The following is a 27,474-nucleotide window of genomic DNA, read 5'->3' on the forward strand; positions in this document are numbered from 1 at the left end:
TGAAGGCCTTATTCCTTCTGCTGCTATAAGTGCTACTAGCGTCAAGCTCTCAGCTGTCAGCTACCTAAATGGAGGCATGATTTCAGTTGCAATGAGTATCCTTGTTCAAGGTCACAATATTTACTGGGGCTGCAACACCCAGTAACTATTTGAAGTATGGATATAAAGACCTGAACCATCCATCCTGTCTTGGAATAAGGGCCATCCAGCTTCAGAACCCCCTGCAGGGTTAGCTGAGGCCTTCATTTAGACTGTGTGAGAGCTCACTTTCTCTCACCACACAATCCTCCTTCCTTCTCTTTCCTTCTGCAGTGTGGATGCTGAGAGCACTTAATAAAACTTAATAAATCTTCTGAGCACTCATTTTCAGTTATTCCCAGAGAAACAACTTGCAACAAGCCCTTAGAGAGGAGTGCTAATTAGATTTAGCATATCTCCCTGTGAATGGTTTTCCATTTTCCTGGCTGTTGTATCTTCTTTTTTAGTTGTTATAAATTCTTTGTTGGTACTCTAGATTCCTGAAGTTTCCAAAGAATCAGTTTTAGACTGCTGCCATTACAAATTATCACATTAATATTAGTGGGTTAGGGCTTCCCTGGTGGCGCAGTGGTTGAGAGTCCGCCTGCCGATGCAGGGGACACGGGTTCGTACCCCGGTCCGGGAAGATCCCACATGCCGCGGAGCGGTTGGGCCCGTGAGCCATGGCCACTGAGCCTGCGCGTCCAGAGCCTGTGCTCCGCAATGGGAGGGGCCACAACAGTGAGAGGCCCGCGTGCCGCAAAAAAAAAAAAAAAAAATTAGTGGGTTAAAACAATATACATTTATTATCTCACAGTTGTATAGGTCAGAAGTCTGTTTGGGCTCAACCATTTTCTTTGCTTTAGGTCTCACAAGGTCATAATCAAGGCGTCAGCAGGTCTGGTCCTTTATCTGGAAGCTATAACAAAGAATCCATGCCCAAGCTCATTTAGGTTGTTGGCAGAATTCAGTTTTTCATGGGTGTAGGGCTGAGGATTTGCTTCCCTGCTGGCTGTCAACTAGGACCCTCTCCTTAAGTCCACCCACATTTTTCATCACATTGCTTCTCCATCTTCAAACCAACAAGGGCACATTTAGTCCTTACAGTCTGACTTTTGCTGTAGCTCTTCTGATGTCAGCCAGAGAAAGTTCTCTGCTTTTAAGGACTCATGTGATTAGACTGGGCCCATTGGAATAATCTAGGATAGTATCCTTATTTCAAGATGTAACCTTAACAACACCTGAAAAATCTTTTGCATGTAATTTAATATATTTGCAGGTTGTATGGATTAGGGCATTGACATCTTTGGGGTGCCATGATTTGGCCTGCCACATGGGTTTAGTTGTTTACAATTTACCTCTAAAACAATGCATATCTTGCAACTGTTTATTGGTTTCCAGAACTTCCATGTTTTTCCTCTTTGCTAAGGAATATGGCAAAGAAATAAAGCCAAACTACTAACCAAATGTCAAAATAAAAATATTTTCCAAAAGGTGATGACTTAGAAATCTCAATGCTATACAGGCTTTGGGTCAGGGGGATTACTGAAGGATTTACTGCAGCAAAACAAACACACAAACAAAAAAGAATGCAAGAAAAAGAAAGATAAAGATAAAAAATAGTTGGGTTATCCCAGGAATGCAACAAAAAGGAATAATAGCTTGACAACTATGTATTAAGCCTATAAAACAATCAAACTAAGCTGGAAGTCAGATTGACGTGAAAGGAATATCTTCCAAAAATGCACAATATCAAATAATATAACTACAAAGCTCTGGATGATTTTAGTAATGAATATAAAGACATGTTTCTTTTGACATATAAAAAATAAAGAAAATTAATTGCAGCCACCAGAAAATTCCAGGAAAGAAAAATATTCTGCAAGAAATAATTTTCTAAATATGTAGCAAAATAAAATATAGTATGATTTTGAGCAATGGATGGAAATGTAGGGAAAAAATAATTGACCCCAGTGTTTGGAATATTCTACTTTGAGCAACAGAACTTTAGAAATCTAAATACATTTCCATAAATATAACTGCACTCCATGGTAGAGTGAACAATGTGTGTTACAATATCGTAGCATATAATATTATATATATAAAGTTTTGAATTCTTATAATATATCCACATATCTATATATACATATATGTCTAATTGCACTTTAAAACTTTTAATAAAAGTTAAATGTGGGGCTTCCCTGGTGGCGCAGTGGTTGAGAGTCCGCCTGCTGATGCAGGGGACACGGGTTCGTGCCCCGGTCCGGGAAGATCCCACATGCCGCGGAGTGGCTAGGCCTGTGGGCCATGGCCGCTGAGCCTGTGTGTCCAGAGCCTGTGCTCCGCGGTGGGAGAGGCCACAGCAGTGAGAGGCCCGCGTACCGAAAAAAAAAAAAAAAAAAAAAAAAAAAAAAAGTTAAATGTGTTACTGTTTGTTATGTGTCTTTATTGAAAGATTGGGAGAATTCTAATAGGGTGCTGAAATTAATAAACTTTAATAAAATTAATAAATTGGAAATGAATTATTTGGCTTATTTTTAGCATCAGAATCAGGAATGTAGAGGACGAAAATGTATGGAATAACTTAAGGAATTTATTTAGTAATAATTCTGGTAGGGCCTTTTGCTTCAAAAGCTTCAGATTTCTAGTTTGAAACTTCAGTTAGGGGAATAAAATTTTTTTGGTTTAATTTAGAAAGTGTTGATAAAAGTAACATAACATTATTTTATGGATCAAAAGCCCACAGCCTTATTGGTATCAGATTCAGAAATGAGTGGAAACAGTTTATACATAAACTTTCATTGGATGATAATATTTACCCCTTGGAATATGAATGTATAGGATGAGGAAGGTCAAGAAAATTTCAACGTCATTCACTTCAGCAGAATTTGAAGTTTGGTCACTGATCATGTTGGTGAATGCGATAAACACTAGCATTTGAAAAAAAGAAAAAGAAATTCAATTGACTGGGCATGTGCCCACTTGAAGTGTATTCAAAATTAAACCATTCACTTAATTACACTGTACGTATTCAGAACATTAACCACTTTGTCTTCTTTTTGCTTCCAACTTCTTTTGCTTACAACTGATGCCACAGTCTGTTGCTACAATGGTATGTTCACATAAATCAGTGTAATGTTATCTTTTAACACAAAAAACATTGATGGTACATACCATGTGAAACTTTGACATCTCAATATTTCTTTTTTTTCTTTTTAAAGTGATAAACATTTTTAAGATTTTTCCGAAAGAAGTTTATATAGGTTCTTGCTAGCTAAAGACAATCCAGAACAGTTGTCTACTGATGTCTTACTTTCCCAACTCATTTTTATTTAAAAATGCTCTAACCATTAGCTTTCCAAAAATCTCTAAAACAAGCACAAGAGCAAGGTGCTGAGCTGAAAAAAAAAAACACCAAGGTAGTGTTTCTTTTTACTTTCTCTGTCTCTCTTTTTTTTGGTGTGCTTTTATTTTAGCACTCTGGAAAAATATGGTCATATAATTTTCTATTCCCTCCATTTTTCTCCAAAGAAAAAATCATTTTAGTGGATACTGATAGTTGATATGTAAAAATATATATAGACAAAATATATTCTAAGAATATCCCTTCTTTCCTTCCTTCTCGCCTCATGAATTTTTTTTCTTCTTCCAAAATTCTAGGATAAGTACCACGAACTCTTTTGTCCTTTTGATTAACTGAGTTAGGTTGAAGCCAATTTTTCTGTTTCCATTTATGTGATGAGGTACTACTTTTCCTGGAGCATATGCAGAGAAATCCTCCAGGAAAAGGAAATACAAAGAATCGGGCCAGAGCAAATGGAGAGAGGAGAGATAGAGAAACAGGTAATTACATGGAGCATGAAAAAGCTAGTTTAAAATTCGTAAAGCAAAGACTAATGGGTATGTGAGTTAGAGATGAAGAGTGATAGTTTATCTTTCTAAGAGATAATATGCCTTTTGTTGACATACACAGGTTATCCAGAACTGCTGTGAATATCCACTTAAATAAAGCTCCATACCAGATCCCCTTCCTCCCTCAACCATGAACTTTTTGTGGCTACATTTGAAGTTTCTTTTTAAACTATTTGCCCCCATATGACTTTATCCATTAAAGTATTTATCCTTAAAAGTGTTCAAAGAAAAAATACAGATGATTAAAATTTTATCAAATTATATGATATATATATATGATATATACCATTAAACTGTCCCCAAATAAGTTGGTCTTTTAAGTGTTTAACATTTAAAGTGTTAAAAGAAAAAAAATGATTAAAAATTCAAGTTACTCAAATTATAGGATATATTATTTCAAAAACATATTAATGCTTTTGGTACTCTGTATTCTTCAGGAAGCATATCTAAACAGATTTCTCCCTTTAATATTTACACATGTGTACAGAGACTGTTTTCTACAAAAAAGAAGAGGATGTGAATTTGCTTTAAACATAGTCACAGTCATAGTCATTCTTTTGCTTTAAACATGATGGTGTCATGAGACTTATGCAGTATACCATAAGGGGTAATAGTGCACATGACTAAAAGCTTTCAGAATCTCTGATGGGAGGCATCTGGCTGGGGAAGTCTCTGCCTGGTGCTTTGTAGGTCTGGTGAAACTGGTCTGACTCCCCTCCCTCTCTTTTCAGTGCCTAATATTCTCAGGGCCTCTTTAAAGGTCCTGCATGCCCCCGGCCAACTTCTATTGCTCAGGAATGTCTTTTGTTCTCTGTTCTATTTGTCTGTATTTGATCTTATTCTATCAATGTTAGAAAGACTACATTCACCTTTAGTTTTGTTGGTGCTTCCAGGAGCCTCAATTGCTGTCATGTGAGATGACTTCCTGAGAATATTTTTACTTCTTCAGCTTCAGCAGAGAAAAAGTTTTCCTGATCTTGGGCTGTGCAGTTTAGCTGGTCAAAAAATGCTCTACAGGGACTTCCCTGGTGGCGCAGTGGTTAAAAATCCACCTGCCAATGCAGGGGACACGGGTTCGATCACTGGTCCGGGAAGATCCCACATGACATGGAGCATCTAAGCCTGTGAGCCACAACTACTGAGCCTGTGCTCTAGAGCCCGCAAGCCACAACTACTGAGCCCGTGTGCCACAACTACTGAAGCCCGCGTGCCTAGAGCCCGTGCTCGGCAACAAGAGAAGCCACCACAATGAGAACCCCGTGCAATGCAGTGAAGATTAGCCCCATGAAAGTCAACCATGAGAGTGAGATACACATGCCCTGGAAGTTAAGTAGCTGTTGTTTGATAGAATGGGAACTGATAGTGATTCATCAGACAAAGAAAACACTAGTCTTGGTAGGTGGTTTTGAATTTTTCCAAACCTTGTAGCAAATATTTAGAAGTTCATATTTGGAACAAAAAGAAGTTGAAAGCCACTGTAGCTTTCTAAGAGAGGGAATGATGTTATCCAAACAACATTTATGGAAGATTATTCCAGCAGCTGTGTTGGACTTCTTTAGTTGCCTTTCAGTTTATTGCCTGATTGCAAGTAGCATTTCAAAATATGGCAGAAACATTTGAGAAGTTGATCTAAAATGTCTCTTCTGTAAAAAGCCATAACATACTGGTAAAGTATATTGTGTATATATATATTATTTTAAGACAAACTAATATTAAACATTTGGATAATGTGATTATAATCCATGTATCTCAGAACAGAGAAGTAATCCAGGTGGTATTTCTGCAAGAGCTCTTACTGAATTACATGTATAATAAGTAAACTCTCAATATGCTCCAAACATTGAGAAGCTGCCTGATATAGACCTCTTCTCCATTTTCAAAAGGAATTACTTTCCATGTATTCATTTAGAGGGAAATATCAATACCGCAGGAGTAACTTTGCTTTATGTGAGTCTTCCAGTCCTGAGTCTGGATAGACATGCAATTTATAGAGGCCTATTTGGTAAAATGTATTCACACCTTTAAAAATGTTCAGAGTCATTTGTTACAGAGTGAATTGTGTACTCTCAAAAATTCAAAAGTTGATGTTCTAACTTCCAGTACCTCAGAATGTGACTGTATTTGGAGATAGAATTTTTAAAGAGGGTTTAAATTAAAATGAAGTAATTAAAGTGGGCCCTAATCCAATATGAATGGTGTCCTTATAAGAAGAAGAAATTTGGACACAGACACAGGGAGAAGACAATGTGAAGATACAGGGGAAAGATGGCCTTCTATCAACAATCCAAGGACAGAGGCCTAGGACAGATCCTTCTCTCATGGCCCTCAGAAGGAGCAACCCTGCTTACACTTTGGTATCAGACTTTCAGCCTCCCAAACTGTGAGATAATACATTTATGTTGTTTAAGAAACCCAATCGGTATTATTTTGTTTTAGTAGTCCTAGAAAACTAATAAAATTATATAACTAATCCCAATTCTAAGTTTTCTAAATAAATAAGAAGGAATTCAGGCAGAGTTGTATGCAACAAAATCTACTACAATGATATTTGCAATACTGAAAAATGAAATCAACTCATTTGTTCAACAATAGAGGGATAGGTTTATAATTTCTGATACAGATACATAAAGCAATTAAAATTATATTTTAAAAGAATGCTTAATGACACAGGAAAATCAGGAAAAAATGTTAAATGAAAAATCAGTCAATAACATTATTTACACAAAGATCCTACTTTAATAAAAATAATATATTTATTTTTGTTTAGACAAAGAGGAGAAATAAATCTATCAAAATGTAATATGCTAATTGACATTGTCTTTTGGTGATATTTATTTTCTTCTCTTTATTTTTCTGTATCTTTTGTGTATCTACATTGAAAAATTTATTATTATTATCTTTTTCTTTTTGGCTGCATTGGGTCTTTGTTGCTGTGCATGGGCTTTCTCTAGTTGCGGTTAGCGGGGGCTACTCTTCGTTGAGGTAAGCAGGGGCTACTCTCCATTGAGGTGTGTGGGCTTCTCACTGCGGTGGCCTCTCTTGTGGAGCACGGGCTCTAGGCACGCGGGTTTCAGTAGTTGTGGCTTGCGGGCTCTAGAGCACAGGCTCAGTAGTTGTGGCACACGGGCTTAGATGTTCCATGTCATGTGGGATCTTCCCGGACCAGGGATTGAACCTGTGTCCCCTGCATTGGCAGGCGGATTCTTAACCACTGTGCCACCAGGGAAGTCCGAAAAAATATTTTTGACATTATAAGATGCTCTTATTTAGATAAAATAAACAGAAATGGAATGAAGTCAATAGACCTAAGTAAGTTTTAATTTTAATAATAATAACACATATTTTTACCCTTTTAGTGTAGGTTTGCATGTGTGTGTGTTTATGTAAGCAATTGTAAAATAACAATGGCTTCTATTTTTATTTTCAATAGGTCATCTTTATTGGATTCAAAGTTCATGTGATGGGGAAAATATCTTTTAGGACACTAGCACCAATTAAGATTGAAGTAATTACTATTGCTCTATCTTAAAGTTCAGTGAAACTGTCTCTTGACATCTACAATCTTTGACCCCATAGAGGGGATTTTTAATTTCAGACTCTGTACTGTTTCAGTTTTAGAATTCCCATTTCTCTCTCTTTTTTTTCTTTAAATTTATTTTTTGGCTGTGTTGGGTCTTTGTTGCTGTGCATGGGCTTTTTCTAGTTGCGGTGAGCGGGACCTACTCTTCGCTGCACTGCATGAGCTTCTCATTGTGGTGGCTTCTTTTATTGAGGTGCGTGGGCTCTAGGTGTGTGGGCTTCAGCAATTGCAGCATGAGGGCTCAGTAGTTGTGGCTTGTGGGCTCTAGATCACAGGCTCAGTAGTTGTGGCGCATGGGCTTAGTTGCTCTGTGGCATGTGGGATCGAACATGCCACAGAGGGATGTTCTGTGGGGATCGAACCCATGTCCCCTGCATTGGCAGGTGGAGTCTTAACCACTGTGCCACCAGGGAAGTACGAGAATTCCCATTTCTTGTAGTTTCTATTTTTCAGCTGAGATTCTTCATCCATTCACTTATGATCAAATTTTCCTTTAAATTCTTGAACCAATTAATAGCTGCTTCAAAATTATTGTTTACTTATTCCAGTGTTTGATTCACCTTGTACTCTGGTTCTGTTGACTAGTTTTGCTGTTCACTTTTGGTCATTTAAAAAATATCTACTATTTTTTAAAAATAACAATGTTCCACGTTGTGGCCGATACGTTGTAGAAACTGGATTCTGTTGTCTTCCACTGAAGAGGGAACTCTAGCAGTTTACATGAATGACTGTAAAGAGGAGAAAGGGGAATATGCAGACATCTTATTCCTAATTTTGAGTAATGTTAGACCCAGAGTTTGTGTTGACATAAATATGTGGAAACTTAAACTTTCAGCAAGTTTCCCCTTTTAGAATGGAGACTTAAGAGGAGTATGTAATAAATGGAATCCTGGCTTAGAGGTCAACTCACAGTGTTTCCACTATGCTTGTGGATCCATCCAGTACTCATTTTCTGAGTCTCTGAATGTATAATTTCAATTAATATACTTGCAGTTGGAGTAATCAACATATTTGTTCTTTGGCCTGTGGGGCAATTGCTGTCACAGTGGAGAAGGCCAAGTGAAAACCTTTGAAACATTCCATGCCCTCCAGTTCTCCCCACCAAGATAGTAAATTAAAAACAATATCATACTCTGTGGGATATGGTACAGATTAATGCAACATTTAAAGACCTAAAAGATGCAGGTGTGGTTGTCCCTATAAGTCTATTTAATTAGGCAGGTTGGCCCTTATAGAAACTGGATGGGTACTAGAGAATGACTGAAGATGATTGCAGATACTGTGCTGGAGCTGGTATCATTGTTAGAACAGATTAACAATGCCTCAATATATGGTATGTGGTTAAAAATTTAGCAAATGCATTCTTTGCTCTTCTAATTTGCAAAGAAAATCATACATAGTTTGCATTCACACATTATGGACAACAGTATTGATTTACAGTGTTACCTCACTGTTACATTAATTCTTCCACCCACTGTCATCATATAGTCCAAAAATATCTGGATTATATTGACATCTCACAGAACATCATGCTGATAAATTACATCAATAACATCATACTGATTGGTCCAGACAAACAAGAGATGGCTAATAACATGAGACTTTGGTAAGACACTTATGTTCCAGAGGGTGAGATATAAACCCCATGAAGATTCAGGGACCATGCCAGTGAAGATTTCAGGTATACAGTGGCCAGGGAAAAGCCACACTTCCCTTCCAAGGAGAAAAATTCCTTAATCTTGCCCCACTTACCACAAAGTAGGAAGCACATCACCTATTATTTTTCTTCGGTTCTGTAGGCAATAAATTCCACATATAGGTGTACTTCTCTGGTGTATATACTGGGTGACACAAAACGCTGCCAACTTTGAGTGAGGTCTGGAGCATTAAATACCTAAATGTAACACCCAAAACCGTAAAACACCTAGAAGAGAACATAGACAGAACACTCTTTCACATAAATTGTAGCAATATTTTTCTTGGATCAGTATCCTAACGTAAAATAAACAAAAGCATAAATAAACAAATGGAAACTAATTAAACTTAAAAGCTTTTGCACAGCAAAGGAAACCATCAACAAGATGAAAAGATGACCTACTGAATGGGAGAAAATATTTGCAAATGATATGACTTATAAGGGGTTAATATCCAAAATATATAAACAGCTCATACAACTCAACATCAAAAATACAAACAAAATCAATTAAAATGGGCAGAAGACCTGAATAGACATTTCTCCAAAGAAGATATACAGATTGCCAACAAACACATGCAAGGATGCTCAACATCACTAATCATTAGAGAAATGCAAATCAAAATTACAATGAGGTATCACCTCACACCAGTCAAAATGATCATCAAAAAATCTACAAACAATAAATGCTGGAGAGGGTGTGGAGAAAAAGGAACCCTTCTACACTGTTCGTGAGAATGTAAATTGATACAGCCACTATGGAGAACACTATGGAGGTTCCTTAAAAAACTAAAAATAGAACTACCATATGACCCAGCAATCCCACTACTGGGCATAGACCCTGAGAAAACCATAATTCAAAAAGAGTCATGTAGCATAATGTTCATTGCAGCTCTATTTACAATAGCCAGGTCATGGAAGTAACCTAAATGCCCATTAACAGACGAATGGATAAAGAAGATATGGCACATATTACTGTAATGAGCAATAATGGAATATTACTCAGCCATAGAAAGAAACAAAATTGAGTTATTTATAGTGAGGTGGATGGACCTAGAGACTGTCATACAGAGTGAAGTAAGTTAGAAAGAGAAAAACAAATACTGTATGCTAACACATATGTATGGGATCTTAAGAAAAAAAATGGTTCTGAAGAACTTAGGGGCAGGACAGCAATAAAGACGCAGATGTAGAGAATGGACTTGAGGACACCGGGACGGGGAAGGGTAAGCTGGGACGAAGTGAGAGAGTGGAATGGACATATACGCACTACTAAATGTAAAATAGATAGCTAGTGGGAAGCAGCCGCATAGCACAGGGAGATCAGCTCAGTGCTTTGTGACCACCTAGAGGGGTGGGATAGGGAGGGTGTGAGGGAGACAGAGGGAGGGGATATGGGGATATATGTATATATATAGCTGATTCACTTTGTTACACAGCAGAAACTAACACAACCTTGTAAAGTAATTATACTCCAATAAAGATGTTTAAAAAAAACCCCACACAATGAGATAGCATCTCACACCTGTGAGAGTGGCTATCATTAAAAAGAACACAAATAACAAATGTTGGCAAGGATGTGGAGAAAAGGAAACCCTCCTACACTGTTGGTTGGAATGTAAATTGGTGTAGTCACTATGAAAAACAGGATGAAGTTTTCTTAAAAAACTAAAAATGGAACTACCATATGATCCAGCAATTCCACTCCTGAGTATATATCTGGAAAAAATCAAAGCACTAATTTAAAAAGATACATTCTCCCTAGTGTCATAGCAGCACTATTTACAGTAGCCAAGACATGGAAACAACCCAAGTGCCCATCAACAAATGATTGGATTAAGAAGGTGTAGCATATATATACACAATGGAATACCATTTAGTCATAGCAAAGAATGAAATTTTGCCATTTGCAACAACATGGATAGACTTGGATGGTATTATGTTAAGTGACATAAGTCAGACAGCAAAAGACAAATATTATATGATATCACTTATATGTGGAATCTAAAAAATAAAACAAACTAGTGAATATAACAAAAAAGAAACAGACTCACAGGCATAAGAACTTAGTGGCTACCAGTAGGGAGAGGGAAGTGTGGAGGAGCAAGATAGGGGTAGGGGATTAAGAGGTACAATCTATGCTGTATAAATAAGCTACAAGGATATATTGTACAACAGAGGGAATATAGCCAAAATATTATATCTTTTATAATAACTATAAATGGAATATAATCTTTAAAAATTGTGGATCATTATGTTGTACACCTGTAACTTTTATAATATTATTCATCAAATATACCTCAATAAAAAAGAATGAAATAATTAGTACATCATATTCTGCTCCTTTTAAAAAAAATTTATTATGTTACTAGGAATCATTTATGGTGATTTTTGTAGTTGTTCATTTCTTTTCACTGCTGTGTAATTTCTATTGTGAACTTAACACTATTTACTTATCCATTCTCCTGTTGATGGACATTGGTGGATTCATAATTTTCATCAGTTCTGGAGAAGTCTCAGATACTATCTCTGCAAAAGTACCTCTCATCCATTCTCTTTTTTTCTAGTATTTCAATGAAATATATGATGTAGTTCTAATTCTGTCTGTATATTTGGATCCTATCATTCATATTTTTCATCTTTTTGTTCTCTGTACTGAATTCTAGATAATTTCTTAAGATCTATCTTCTCACTCACTATCTTCACTTTGGCTTAGTCTAATCTGCCTTTAAACATGCCCTTTTGGTTTTTAACTTCAAAATTATATTCTCTATCTTTAAAATTTCAATTTCGTCCCCTTTCAAATCTCTGTCCATGTTTTTGTTACTCTTCTGCATTTTTGAGATTGCCCATTCTATTTTATTAAACATTTCATTAGTTGAAATTTTATATTTTGCTTCTCAGAATGTCAGTATCTGAAATCCTTGGGAATATGTCTGTTGTTTGATGTTTCTACTGATTTATGTATGATGGCTTGTTTTTTTACATGCTTGGAGATACTTGATTAAGAGGTCATGTTTCACCTTAATTTGTGAGAACCTTGGACACCTCTATGCAAACATAACATGTTGTATGCATTCAGCTTCTCCTATTAGAGCAGATTATACTTCTTTCTTTCTACTGTTGAAGCCTAAGTTCCTTAAAAGTACCAACCTTGTCTTTTTTCCTTCATTAAATAAGCATTTAACTATTTAGGAGGGGATTAACAGCCTAAGATCACTTAAGGTTTTTTCTAGAGTCTCTTTCTAATACAAGAGTCTGAGTTTCAGATCCCCTTTCTTGTAGTTAGCTCCTGATGGTAAGGAGACTATCAATCTGAAACTACTTAAGCTTCTAGAGCCACTGGCTAATGCAAGAGCCTGGGGCTCAGCTCTTCTTCCTTGACGCTTACTTGAGACGTTCCTGATGAGAGTGCTAATACTGACACTACCTTCAGGGAAGCTTCATGGTTCTGATTTGCTTGCTGCCTGCTGACTCTACTCCAGGTTCAGCAAACAGATATTTTCCCCTGTAGGGGGGTGCCCTTAGTATTTCCCTTATTTCCTGTGACCTCAGCAATGTATAGAAAGCAGTTCTATCAAATATTTGGTTGTTCTATAGCAGGAAGGTCCTTTGGACTATTTTGGGTCATAATGCAGTACATGGACTTGACATGTGCATTTGTATTTTTCATTATTTATTTTTTTCAAAAAGAACACAAATACTTTATTAAATCAGGATAAGAGAACAGATATCCCAACTTGTATTCCAGTTTTACATTATTTCATTGAATTTTTGCCATTTTTTATTATTGTTATTCTTGATATACAATATTATATTAGTTTCAGGTGTACAACATAGTGATTTGATATTTTTATCATTACGAAATAATCACCACAGTAAGTCCAGTTACCATCTGTCACCATACAAAATTGCCACAATATTATTGACTTTACTGCCTATGCTGTACATTTTATCCTTGTGATATATTTATCTCATGTCTGGAAGTTTGTACTTCTTAATCTCCTTCACCTATTTTTTCCATTCCCCCGACCTCCCTTCTCTCTGGAAACCACCAGTTTGTTCTATCTATGAGTCTGTTTCTGTTTTGTTGAAATGTGCATTTTTGTTTTTTTTTGTTTTTTTTTCTTTGAAATGTGCATTTTTAATAAGCTCTTCCCCATACTCTACTTATGCACACCAAAGTATGAGAATCAGTGTTACAGACTAGGCATGGAAATGAATGGCATGTTCAGCAATGGTGAGTGTTCTGGTCTGACTGAACCCAAGACTGTAACAGGACATACTAAACTAAAATGTTGATTAGATTCAGAGGCTTGAAGGACTTTAAATGCAATTCTAAAGAGTTTGGAATTTTTCTGGCTATGGAAAGTAATAGAAGTGTTTTAAACAGAATAATTTAAAACTGAGGAAGAACTGACAAGACTTTGTACCTAATTGCACATGTGAGGTGTAGGAGAAGTCAAAGGTCATAGATGTATGATTCCAAGGTCATACACAGAAGCTATTATTGAGATTCTCTTGTGCTTGGCCTATGTTCAACATTTCATTTGCCATGATTTGATTATCTTGGGCAGAATTTTGTAATTTTCTCCTTCTGTCTGTCTGTCTGTCTGTCTCTATTTATCTATATTATATAGAGTGAGTTATTCAAGTTCAAGACACCTGAGATCTTCACCATATTTTCTGACAAATTCTGCAAAACGATTACATTTACGTTCACTGTCTCAGCCAGAATAAAGTTTTTTTGTGAACATACATAATCAGGTGCATATTTACTTTTTTTAGGAGCATTTTTAAGCTTACAGAAAAGCCACTCACAAAGTATAGAGAGCCTCAGATACCCATCCCAGCCCAAGCTCCACCCCCGGTCTTCTCTTAACATCATACGTTGTGTTGTTAAAACTGATGAACCAGGAGACAGGATCCTCATATGAGCACACCAAAATTATAACTACTTACAGAGCAACTATCTCTGAGAGCAACCTGAAGACTAGCAGAAAAGCTTTTCCACAACTAAAGATATAAAGAAGGTGTCACAACAGCTGGGTAGGAGGGGGCAGAGATGAGGTCTTGTCAGGACCCACACCTACGGTCAATTAATCTTTGACAAATGAGGCAAGAATATACAATGGAGAAAAGACAGTCTCTCCAGCAAGTGGTGTTGGGAAAGCTGGACAGCCTCATGTAAATCAATGAAATTAGAATACTTCCTCATACCATATACAAATATAAACTCAAAATGGTTTAAAGACCTAAATATAAGACATGACACCATAAAATTCCTAGAAAAGAACATAGGCAAAACATTCTCAGACATAATCTATAGCAAAATTTTCTTAGATCAGCCCCCAGGCAAAAGAAATAAAAGCAAAAAATAAACTAATGGAACCTAATGAAATTTAAAAGCTTTTGCACAGCAAAGGAAACCATCAACAAAATGAAAAGACAACCTACGGAATGGGAGAAAATGTTTGCAAATAAGGAGACCAACAGGGGGTTAAATTTCAAAATATACAAACAGCTTATACAACTCACTATAAAAAAAGGAAACAACCCAATCAAAAAATGGGCAGAAGACCTAAATAGACATTTCCCCAAAGAAGACACACAGATGGCCAACAGGCAAATGAAAGATGTTCAACATTGCTAATTATCAGAGAAATGCACATCAAAACCACAATGTGGTGCCACTTCACACCAGTCAGAATGGCTATCATCATAAAGTCTACAAATAATAAAGCTGGAGAGGGTGTGAAGAAAAGGGAACCCTCCTATACTGTTGGTGAGAATGTATAATAAACTGGTGTGGCCACTATGGAAAACAGTATGGAGGTTCCTTAAAAAACTAAATATAGAGCTACCATATGATCCAGCACTGCTGGGTATATATATATGAAGAAAAGGAAAACACTAATTTGAAAAAGATACATGCACCCCAATGTTCATAGCAGCATTATTTACAATAGCCAAGATACGGAAGCAACCTAAGTGTCCATCAACTGATGAATAGATAAAAAAGAAGTGGTATATATAGACAAGGGAATGTTCCTCAGCCATAAAAAGAATGAAATATTGTCTTTTGTGGCAATGTGGGTGGACCTAGAGAATATAATACTAAGAGAAGTCAGACAAAGACAAATATTATATATCATCACTTACATGTGGAATCTAAAAAATAATACAGATGAATCTATATACAAAACAGAAACAGACTCAAAGACATAGAAAACAAACATGGTTACCAGAAGGTAATGGGAGGAAGGGGGGATAAATTAGGAGTATGGGATTAACAGACATAAACTACTATATATAAAATAAACAACAAGATTTTACTGTATAACACAGGGAACAATATTCAGTAGCTTGTAAAATCCTAAAATAAAAATAATCTGAATAAATTATACATATGTGTGTCATATATATACATATACAATGTATATATGTGCATATATATATATAAAACAATCACTTTGCTGTACACCTGAAACTAACACAACATTGTAAGTCAACTATACTTCAGTAAAAAAAAAAGAAAGTGGCTACACTAAACAACAGATTTACTTTTATGTATGTACGTATGTATCTTTCTTCCAGTTTTATTGAGATATAATTGACATGCAGCACTGTATAAGTTTCAGGTGTACCACATGATTCAGTTAGATACATCATGAAATGATTACCACAATATGTTTAGTGAACATTCATCATCTCATATGGATACAAAATTAAAGAAATAGGAAAAAAATTCTTTATGATGAGAACTCTTAGGATTTACTGTCTTAACAATTTTCGTGTATGACACACAGCAGTGTTAGTTATATTCATCATGTTGTACATCACATCCCTAGCACTTATTTATCTTATAACTTGAAGTTTGTACCTTTGACTGCCTTCATTTAATTTCTCCTTCTCCACCCCCCACATCTGGTAATCATAAACCTGATCTCTTTTTCTATGAGTTTGTTTCTGCAGTACAGTTGACCTACAACACTATGTTAATTTCTGTTACAAAACATAGTATTTTTTGTATCCAAAATATATATATTTTTTAAAATTCCCAAATCTCAACAGTAATAAAACAAATAAACCAATTTTTTTTAAATGGCAAAACATATGAACAGACATTTCACCAAAGAAGATATATTGCTGGCAAATAAGCTCATGAAAAGATGCTCAACATAACCAGCCATTAGCTATTTGGGAAATGCAAATTAAAATCACAATGAGATACAACCTCACAACTATGAGAATAGCTTAAATGTTTTAAAATGTCAATTCCATGTCTGGCAAGAACACAGGGTAACTGGAACTCTCATACATTGTTTTTTTTTCTAGTTTATTTTTTCTAGTTCTTTTATTTTTTTTAACATCTTTATTGGAGTATAATTGCTTTACAATGGTGTGTTAGTTTCTGCTGTATAACAAAGTGAATCAGCTATACATATACATATATCCCCATATCTCCTCCCTCTTGCGTCTCCCTCCCTCCCTAGTACTTGTCCTTTTGTCTGGCTTATTTCACTTAGCATAACCTCTCCAGTGTTCATCCATATTGTAGAATGTGTCATATTTTCTTCCCTTTTACTCTCTCACTTCGTCCCAGCTTACCCTTCCCCCTCCCCGTGTCCTCAAATCCATTCTCTACATCTACGTCTTTATTCCTGTCCTGCCCCTACGTTCTTCAGCACCATTTTTTTTTCTTTTAAGATCCCATACATATGTGTTAGCATACGGTATTTGTTTTTCTCTTTCTGACTTACTTCACTCTGTATGACAGTCTCTAGGTCCACCCACCTCACTATGAATAACTCAATTTCGTTTATTTTTATGGCTGAGTAATATTCCTTTGTATATATGTGCCACGTCTTCTTTATCCATTCATCTGTTGATGGACACTAGGTTGCTTCCATGTCCTCCCGGCTATTGTAAATAGAGCTGCAATGAACATTGTGGTACATGACTCTTTTTGAATTATGGTCTTCTCTGGGTATATGCCCAGTAGTGGAATTGCTGGGTCATATGGTAGTTCTATTTTTAGCTTTTTAAGGAATCTCCATACTGTTCTCCATAGTGGCTGTATCAGTTTACATTCTCACCAACAGTGCAGAAGGGTTCCTTTTTCTCCACACCCTCTCCAGCATTTATTGTTTGGAGATTTTTTGATGATGACCATTCTGACTGGTGTGAGGTGATACCTCATTGTAGTTTTGATTTGCATTTCTCTAACGATTAGTGATGTTGAGCATCCTTGCAAGTGTTTGTTGGCAATCTGTATACCTTCTTTGGAGAAATGTCTAATCAGGTCTTCTGCCCATTTTTGGATTGGGTTGTTTGTTTTTTTGATATTGAGCTGCATGAGCTGCTTGTACATTTTGGAGATTAATCCTTTGTCAGTTGCTTCATTTGCAAATATTTTCTCCCATTCTGAGGGTTGTCTTTTCGTCTTGTTTATGGTTTCCTTTGCTGTGCAAAAGATTCTTGTTTATGTTTTCCTTTGCTGTGCAAAAGCTTTTAAGTTTCATTAGGTCCCATTTGTTTATTTTTGTTTTTATTTCCATTTCTCTAGGAGGTGAGTTAAAAAGGATCTTGCTGTGATTTATGTCATAGAGTGTTCTGCCTATGTTTTCCTCTAAGAGTTTTATAGTGTCTGGCCTTACTTTTAGGTCTTTAATCCATTTTGAGTTTATTTTTGTGTATGGTGTTAGGGAGTGTTCTAATTTCATTCTTTTACATGTGGCTATCCAGTTTTCCCAGCACCACTTATTGAAGAGGCTGTCTTTTCTCCATTGTATATTCTTGCCTCCTTTATCAAAAATAAGGTGACCATATGTGCGTGGAAAACATAGTATTTTGATATTTCTATACATTTCAAAATGATCACCACAATAAGTCTAATACGATATGTCACAAAAGAAAAATATTACATATTTATTGACTACATTCCCCACACTGTACATTTCATACCAGTGACTCATTTATTTTGCAATGGGAAGTTTGTATCTGTTAATCTCCATCACCTACTTCTTTTCTCCTTGCACTCCCCTCCCCTTTGGCAACAACCTGTTTGTTCTCTGTATCTATCACTCTGTTTCTGTTTTGTTATGTTTGTTCATTTGTTTTGTTTTTTAGATTACACATATAATGAAATCATACAGTATTTTTCTTTCTTTGTTTGACTTATTTCACTTAGCATAATATCCTCTAGGTTCATCCGTGTTGTTCCAAATGGCAAGATTCCATTATTTTTTATGACTAACTTTTCATTGTCTATGTATACCACATTTTTTCTATCCATTCATTTATTTGATAGGCACTTGGGCTGCTTCCATATCTTGGCTATTGTAAATAATGCTGCAGTGAACATAGGGGTGCATATCTCTTTTCTAATTAGTGCTTTTATTTTCTTTGGATAAATACCCAGGAGTGGAATTGCTGGATCATATGGTAGTTCTATTTTTAATTTTTTGAGGAATTTCCATATTGTTTTCCAGACTGGCTGCAACAATTTACATTTCTATTTATTATTATTATTATTTTGGTGGAGCTGCACAGCATGTGGGATCTTAGTTTCCAGAATTGGAATCGAACCCACGCCCCCTGCAGTGGAAGCACAGAGTCTTAACCACTGGACTGCCACAAAGGTTCCCTTTTTTCCACAACCTCGCCAACACTTGTTATTTGCTATCTTTTTGGTAGTAGCCATTCTGATAAGTATGAGGTGATATCTCATTGTGGTTTTGATTTGCATTTCCATGATGTTTAGTGATGTTGAGCATCTTTTCATGTGCCTGTTGGCATGAAACAACAGATTTTCAATGTAGATGAAACAGTGTTCTATTAGAAGGAGATGCCATCTAGGACTTTCATAATTAGAGAGGACAGGTCAATGCCTGGCTTCAATGCTTCAAAGGACAGGCTGACTCTGTCCTTTTTTTTTTTTTTTTTAGGGGCTAATGGAGCTGGTGAGTTTAAGTTGAAGCCAATGCTCACTTACCATTCCCCAAATCCTAGGCCCCTTAAGAATTATGCTAAGTCTACTGTGCCTGTGCTCTGTAAACGGAACAACAAAGCCTGGATGACAGCACATCTATTTACAACATGGTTTACTGAATATTTTAAGCCTACTGTTGAGAACTGCTTCTCAGAAAAAAAGAATCCTTTCAAAACATTACTGCTCAATGACAATGCACCTGGTTACTCAATAGCACTGATGGAGATGTACAATGAAATTAACGTTTTTTTTCATGCCTGCTAACACAGCATCCACACTACAGCTCATGGATCAAGGATTGATTTTGACTTTCAAGTCTTCCTATTGGAGAAAGGCCATAACTGCCACAGACTGATTTCTCTGATGGATCTGGGCAATGTAAATTGAAAACCTTCTGTAAAGGATTGACCATTTTGCATATTATTATGAACATTCATAATTTATGGGAAGATGTCAAAATATCAACATTAACAGGAATTTGGAAGAAGTTGATTCTAACCCTCATGGATGACTCTGAAGGTTCAAGACTTCACTGGAGGAAGTAATGCAGATGTGGCAGAAATAGCAAGAGTAGAATCAGAATTGGGAGTCTGAAGACGTGACTGAATTACTGCAATCTCATAATAAAACTTAAACAGATGAGGGGTTGCTGCTTATGGATGAGGAAAGAAAGTGGTTTCTTGAGAAAGAATCTACGTCTAGTGAAGATGCTGTGATGATTGTTGAAATGATAACAAATGATTTAGAATACAGTACATAAATTAATTTAGTTGATAAAGCAGAGGCAGGGTTTGAGAGATTGACTCCAACGCTGAAAGAAGTTCTACTGTGAGTAAAATGCTGTCAAACAGCACTGCCTGCTGCAGATAAACCGTTCATGAGAGGAAGGGTCAACTGATGCAGCAAACTTCATTGTTGTCTTATTTTAAGAAACTGCCACAGCCACCCCAATCTTCAGCAGCCACCACCCTGCTCAGTCAGCAGCCATGAACATAGAAGGAAGACCCTCTACCAGCAAAGAGATTATGACTCAAGGCTCAGATTATGGTTAGCATTTTTTTTTAGCAATAAAGTAGTTTTTAATTAAGATAGGTCCATTTTTTAGACATAATGCTATTGCACACTTAATAGACTATAGTATAGTGTGCACATAACTCATATGCACTGGGAAACCAAAAAAGTTCATGTGATTTACTTCTATTTTGATATTTGCTTTATTGCAGTGATCTGGAATTGAACTCACAATATCTCTGAGGCATGTATGTATAGAGATTAACTGATATAACATACGTAAACCTCCAAGCAAGTACCTGTGCTTGTGAACTATTACACTAATTCTGCTAATGACAAAAATTGTAACAGAGTTTATCAGAGAAAACCTGTTAAATCTGCTTTTAAAAATTTCTCTTTAAACTCAGAGCTGGAAGAAGTCTAAAGAAAATTGAATAAAAATTATTAGACTCATGTCTGCAAATGCAGTAGAAGAGCTGCCACATAGTTATGCGGTTTGTTCATTGTAATGTAGTCTTCATGTGGCCCATTTTACCTGTATGTTAATTAAATAAATGCCATTTGAGACCTGATCAAGTTTTTGTATTTAGCTTACTAAAGCGGGAACCTAGCCCAGCTGGCATTCTGGGACTCCTTCCATCTTTGGTTTGACTTGATGATTCAGTGAAGTACTTGCTGTTCTTGCATCAGAAGTAGCAGTGTTAATTCCTTTTTGCCAAATACTTTCACATAGCTCAGGCTGAGATCCCTGGATGATTGCTTATTGCACAGTCACTGAAGCAGCTGGTGGAAAAGTCCATGTTGATCCCTTTGAGGCCTATGCCTTTGGAAAACATTCTGAGTTGTTCTACATTTCAGAGGAGCAAGTGACATGGTACAAAACTACTAAGGATTCTCCTTTTAGTCTTCACTGGCTGGTAGGAACTCCATGGATAGTTCTTTAGCATCCTAAACTTAGGTTGATCATATAATTTTTCATCCAGGGAACATTCTTTTGAGAATGAAAGGGAGGCATAGTTATTAATTAAGTTGGGACAACAGATGTAAATCGGGACTGTCCTGAGTAAATTGGGCTGTATAGTCATCCTACTAGACTCTGCAGTCTCTAATCCTGTTATTCTTTTTTAGTTCAGTTCCCAAACCTGAATAGCCCCATTTCTCTGCCTTCTGTGTACTGTGGACGAATGTCCCAGGACATCCTTTAACTAATTTTGTTTTCCTCCTACAGTATTACTATTCCTACTGCAAAAAAAGTGTTACTATTTCTCCTTGGTTCTCATCAGTTAGTCCCAAACTTGCCTCATGTCAAAGACAATGCTGTGGACATCTTCCAAAGCCATCCTAATCATTTATTCATTCCACAAGTATTTATTGAGTGCCTATTTTGAAGCAGGAGCTGTTCTATGTGCAGGGAAACAAGAACACATATGACATAATGTGCCTGCCTAATGGAGCTTATATTCTACTGGACAGACACAATACATTAAAAGATACATATTTTAGATAGTGAAAGTTACAGTGAATAAAAATAGAACAGGGATGGTGCCTGGGTGAAAGGAGATCACTTTAGATTGACTGTACTCTGAAGACCTGTGAGACCTGAAAGATAAGGAGTCAGATATATGGATGTAATTATCTAGAGGGAAGAGTATTGTAGGAAGGGCAAACAGTAAGTGTAAACACATTCAAGTAGGAATGATCTTAATGGCTACAGAAAGTATATGAAGTATAAGCATACAAAGTAGAAGAAAAAAAGAAAGTATATAAAGTATAAGGAGTGTGTCAGTGTGGAGAGAATAAGTGGAAGAGTGCTGAGGGGTTAGATCATTTATGGCTAGGTAGGCAGGCCATGATACAGAATCTGAGGTTTTAATTCTAATTGCAGTGGAAGGCTTGTCAGCAGTTTTAAGCATGTGAGCAGACTAATCTGATTTATATTCTTTAAAAGATCACTCTGGTTATCAGAAGAGACTACATTGTAAGGGATAAGAGTTCAGGGCGATCAGGTAAATTACTATTGTAATAACCCCAATAACAGATGTTGGAGGTTTGAACTAGAGTGGTAGTGGTGAAGATGGTAACAGGTGGCTAAATGCAGGAGTATTTTGGATATAATGCTTATAGGAATTGCTACAAGGGGTGAGGAAAGGAAGAAAAAATGGTTCCTATATTTATAGTTTGGGTGAATGCGGTGCCAGTTAACTACGATGGAGAAAGTGTGTGTGTGTGCGTGTGTGTGTGCACATGGGCGCATGCTAGAGGGAATTTCAGGCCCATGGTATTTCCCCTTCTTAGTTCTGGAGTTTCATTGAACAGAAAGAAAGAAGGAACCTGGACCACTGATGGCATTTTGGAGTTTGATTCACAGCTCTCGTGACTTGAAACTGTTTCTAGCTGATGCATGTGCTTTCAAGATCATTTGCCAACTGACCCACTCCAGCAATTCCGTAAACTAGTTAATTTTTATTCTTCTATGTGGCACCTTTAGTGCAGGCAAAAACACAAGTCTTTCGGTTCTCTAAAGATTTTAGGTATGGTTCTGCTCCTGAGCCTTGGCACATGCCATTGTTGCTAACCTCTCTGTCTCCATCACTAGATGGAGAGATCATGAGGGCAGGCACGCCTCTGAGTCTTTTGCAAGTCAATGAAGTCCAGAGCATAGTGCCTTGCATACAGAAGGCACTCAGTGCTTGTCAAAGGACGTTTAATTCTCCTCTGGGGAGCTTATTAAGTCTCTCCCCTTTCCATTCAATAGTTCTTAATTACTTTAAAACCTGGCTTAAAACAAATTTTTTCCATGATGAATCCTACCTGATTATGACCATGCCTCCACTTGGCCTTTTCGTGGTACTTATGTAACTCTGGTTAATAAAAGTGTCCATCTAAGTCTTCTTGATGAATGTCCTAGTTTTCTAATACATATTAAAATACTCTGTGGAGAGGAATCCTGTACCCTACACTCATTTTTTGACTATTCCCATACAAAACCTGATATAATGTTCTGTTATACCGTAAGAGCTTAATAAATATTGTTGACTAAACCTTGGAAATTCACGTGGGCCAATCTTCTCTCTGATGTTATAATTTCCACCCAAAGGAACAGCTTCCTGTAAGAAGAATCAATTAGTCAGATAACCATATTTTAAATTTCCAAACAAACAGCTCAACAAAGATGACAATCTGTGATTTGGGAATAAAGAAGTAGTTTCAGTCTAAGTGCCATATCTATGGTATTATTGTTGGTTATAATGAGGTAAAAGTATCTGTATACCCTATGTAAATATTTATTATTTTCTTGTTATTTTAGCTTTACAATTCCCCAGGATATATCACCTACACTGATGACAACTATATTAATTGGGATGTTTATTCTTTGCATGGAGACTAAAATAATTAAATAGAGTCATGTGTTTGATATTCAGGAGTAAAAGAATTTACAAACTAGTGGACAAGTGAGAACAAGCTAAGAAAGCACAAATCATTCACTTTGTTCACTGTGGGCACAATTACACTACGATCTGCAATACTCTTTTCATATACAATTGATCATAAACTTATTTTAACTTTCTGAAGTTGCTTGAACTAAGGGTAGCTACAGATTTCAGTACGTTACAATATGTATCTAATTCACTGGTTTGGACATTTTTGAATGAAAAGATGTAGTATAATGCAGAATAAAGGAAACTGAGGGAACAAAGCATAATTTCCACTTAACAAAAATCTAAAGGTTAAATAGATGAGAACTCAAGATTTGAATTCGTTTCCCAGAACAGTGCTTTATTACCAAAATAAACTTGAGACCACCACTTAACTGCAAAGAAAAATCAACAAAGACATTAGATAGTCATTAATCATCCTAAATAAACAGTACTTTTTAAGTATCTGATTGACACTGTTGGCACAGATTCTGTCCTTAGAAATATGCCTCAGATTTCTATCATAGACCTACTTTACTTAATTCAATGCCTGACTACTCTAGGATTTAATATGAGAACAGAAATTGGTAGAAAAATTTTTCATAGTTTGTTTTAACAAATTATGTCTGTCTTAGTAGTTTGTTTTAACAAATTATGTCTGTCTTAGTCTCTTGGTATAGATTTCCATGGTAAATATAAGGCCATGCTGTTTACTTAGCCACAAAATCGAAACTTTATATTTTTTACATGTGATTTCTAACAAATGATATGGGTTTACTAGCACTCTCTCATAAACCTATAGCAATCATGCCTTTTATAGCATTTTTCTTGTATCTATAATATTTTCATGTTTACTAATGTTTCATAGGATACTATACAGACTTACCAACAAAAAGAGACAATTCTTAAAATTTCACCTTTTTCTCTCTAAGATATATAATCTTTTTAATTTATAGGAGTAAAGCAACATCCAATTATAGCATGCCAGACACTGTTTTTTTTTTTTAACATCTTTACTGGAGTATAATTGCTTTACAATGGTGTGTTAGTTTGTGCTTTATAACAAAGTGAATCAGCTATACCTACACATATATCCCCATATCTTCTTATTCATCTAATTTCCCATTAGAAGGCACAATAAATATTGTCTGTGCAACAATTTGTAATTGAAACATGTTGACCTGAAAAACTGATCATCATTGCCGTAAGGGACAAGAATTTGTATACTCTATTAAGATATCATGCATTGGCAATTTATGTCTTGAAAGCCTCAGTTTATTCAATTTAATGAATATTTACTGAATACTAAATACGTATTTAGTGTTGGTTAAAAGTTAAATGAGACATTTACCCTGTCTTAAGGATCCTACAATCTAGCCAATAAAACATAAATCTCCACATATGTGTTTACCAGCCTTGGAATTCATAAACCTTTGGCATGAAATATTAAGATGTGATCTAAAGTCAAAAGGGTATTGAGATTTAATATTGGCTTAGCCACCTATTTTTGTCCAAGGAGTAACCCTCAGTTTTTTCTGTGTGATAAAAATAAAATTTCTTCTCAAAAACCTTAAAAAGCTAATTAAGATGTACATGTTTTTTTTTAAATTTATTTCTTCTTGAAGTAACATTAGTTTATTACATTATATGTTTCAGGTGTACAACATTCTATTTCAACTTCTGTACACACTACAGTGTATTCACCACCCAAAATTTAGTTTCCATCTATCCCCTTTTGCACCCTCACCCTTCACCCTCTGGTAGCCACTACTCTGTTCTAATGTATGAGTCCCATTTGTTCTCAATGTATTGAGTATATAAGGATAGGGTTCAATATCAAATAACAAGTACTGAGCTCACTGAAAAAAAGATGTTATTGATAAACAAATTATTCATAGCATCACGTATGCAAGCCATTGTTATATGCCTTATGTTACTATTTTAATATATACAAGTTAAGTAATAGATGCAATAATATGCAAATTACTGCTATCCACAATAGAAGGGTAAAACACTGTCTAGCATTTAGCAGAAATTATTTTCATTGAATTAAGGTCGTAGGGAAAACCTCACTAAAATGTTGACGAATGCTTTAAGCTTCTAAAAAAAGTAGAAACAGAAATAATTGGGCTGCCATTATTTATGTAAATGAGATATGATAGGAAGGCACCGGGGATGAAGAACAAGAAATGCGACTTTATCAATCAAAATATCCATGATATATTCTTTTTAACGCATAACATGGGCTTTTATTATATGAACAAAATTGAGTGCAAATTTTGTAGCTATTCAGTAAAAATAAGTGGCTGCCATTGCAACATATGCATTGCATAGCACATGTGTTACTTCTCAATTAAAAGTGCCATGAAATGCTTACAAGCACTTACAATGTTTTAAGGGGACACATGTTTGAAAGAGATGACCATTTTAACAATTACTTGTTGTTGTCATGTCACGCAAATGTCTTTTTCCTTAACTTTATTTCAAATCCCATAGTTGAACTTGTTGATGGAAAACAAGAAGCAAGAGGTTCTGTTTGTGGAAATAGAAAGGAGTGTACATGAGGGGCAGGGTGTGTTTTGCTTGGCAGTTCTTGTGCTACCATTTTGTTTTTGTTTTTAGTGCTGGAGGGCAGCAAATTGGCAGTTGTAAATAAGGCTCTAGCTAGCTTCATACTGTATTTACAGTCAGTTATTATGGATTAAAATGTCTGTGATGTATAGGGAATTAGCACTCAACTTCTGTTAAGAATGGAAGCTTAATGTCTAATTTCAAACACTCCCTGAATATACTTCTTCTGTCTAATCTTGCATTAATTTCCACCAACTTTTTATAAAGTGTACACAAATGGACTATTAGGAATCCTTCTGTTTGTGTCTTATTATGTACTTGCATTAAAGTTTGAAATTTTGAATATAAATTTTTGTATCTAAATATTTAATGTAGCATGTAATTTGCCATAAACAAAAATTGGTAGGTAAGGAATATTACTCTACAACTGAATTGAGAAAGAGAGAGAGAGAGAGAGAGATTGACTTAGAGACAGAGATTCCTCAATTCAAAAGATTACTTTTTATGGTATCTATACAGCATATTGTTATAGCTTTGTTAATTTTTGAAAATAGCAAATAGCTATTTGCCTATCTACTTTGATGTAAAACAGAATCATTTTATGACATAGTTTGCACTTTACTAGGATTTGCATTTACCACATGTTAAATCATGTCCCAGAAACATAGCAACCACTAGCAGATAGAGCCTAATGTCACATGATTATACAAAACACAAAGGTTATAATGTTTGTGCAGATAACTGCTTTTTTAATACGGAATTTCCATTTTAAGGAAAGGAAAGTAGAATAGTTTTATAAGAAATTTAGATCGGGCCACATTTCTACAACACACTGATCTGTAGCAACTTTTTTTGAAAGCTCCTGGCAGCATGAACTTCCCATGTCTCTATATTTGCTCTGTGCAGGCAGACAAAGAGCCAAGATCATCTTGACTTTGAGGAGGAACAGTGGAAAAAGATGATAAGAGAGGGGTATGAAATAAATAATAAATAAATAAGTGACTGTTGAATAAAACAATTAGTTTTGCCCCAGGCTTCTGCAATAGCTTATGAATTCTTACCAGCATTAGTTTACAGCTGGAACTTCAGGATATAATAGGAGATTGAATCTTATACAGGCGATGAAACAGATGATCAAATTCACAAGGGACTGTGTCAGGCTTTTTCCAGTACTAAAGAAACATATTAATCCTTGTCACTGTTTTCAGAAACGCTGTGACAGAAATAAACCTGTACTGTAACTTGGCCCTTTTAATGAGCTTCTGGAGTGTGGGCTTTC

The 27,474-nt window shown here is 35.8% G+C and overlaps 1 long non-coding RNA gene across 1 annotated transcript; it reads right to left on the reverse strand.

Moving 5' to 3' along the window:
- Positions 1–645: 645 nt before the first annotated feature.
- On the reverse strand, positions 646–27,474 carry LOC129392585 (uncharacterized). The gene is made up of 5 exons (XR_008618771.1): positions 27,257–27,474; positions 23,251–23,315; positions 9,263–9,434; positions 2,838–2,948; positions 646–729 (listed from the first exon to the last, which is right to left on the reverse strand). It is a non-coding gene; the product is annotated as an uncharacterized lncRNA (long non-coding RNA).

This window comes from Physeter macrocephalus, chromosome 11 (assembly GCF_002837175.3).
Source record: "Physeter macrocephalus isolate SW-GA chromosome 11, ASM283717v5, whole genome shotgun sequence".
NCBI classification, from domain to species: domain Eukaryota; kingdom Metazoa; phylum Chordata; class Mammalia; order Artiodactyla; family Physeteridae; genus Physeter; species Physeter macrocephalus.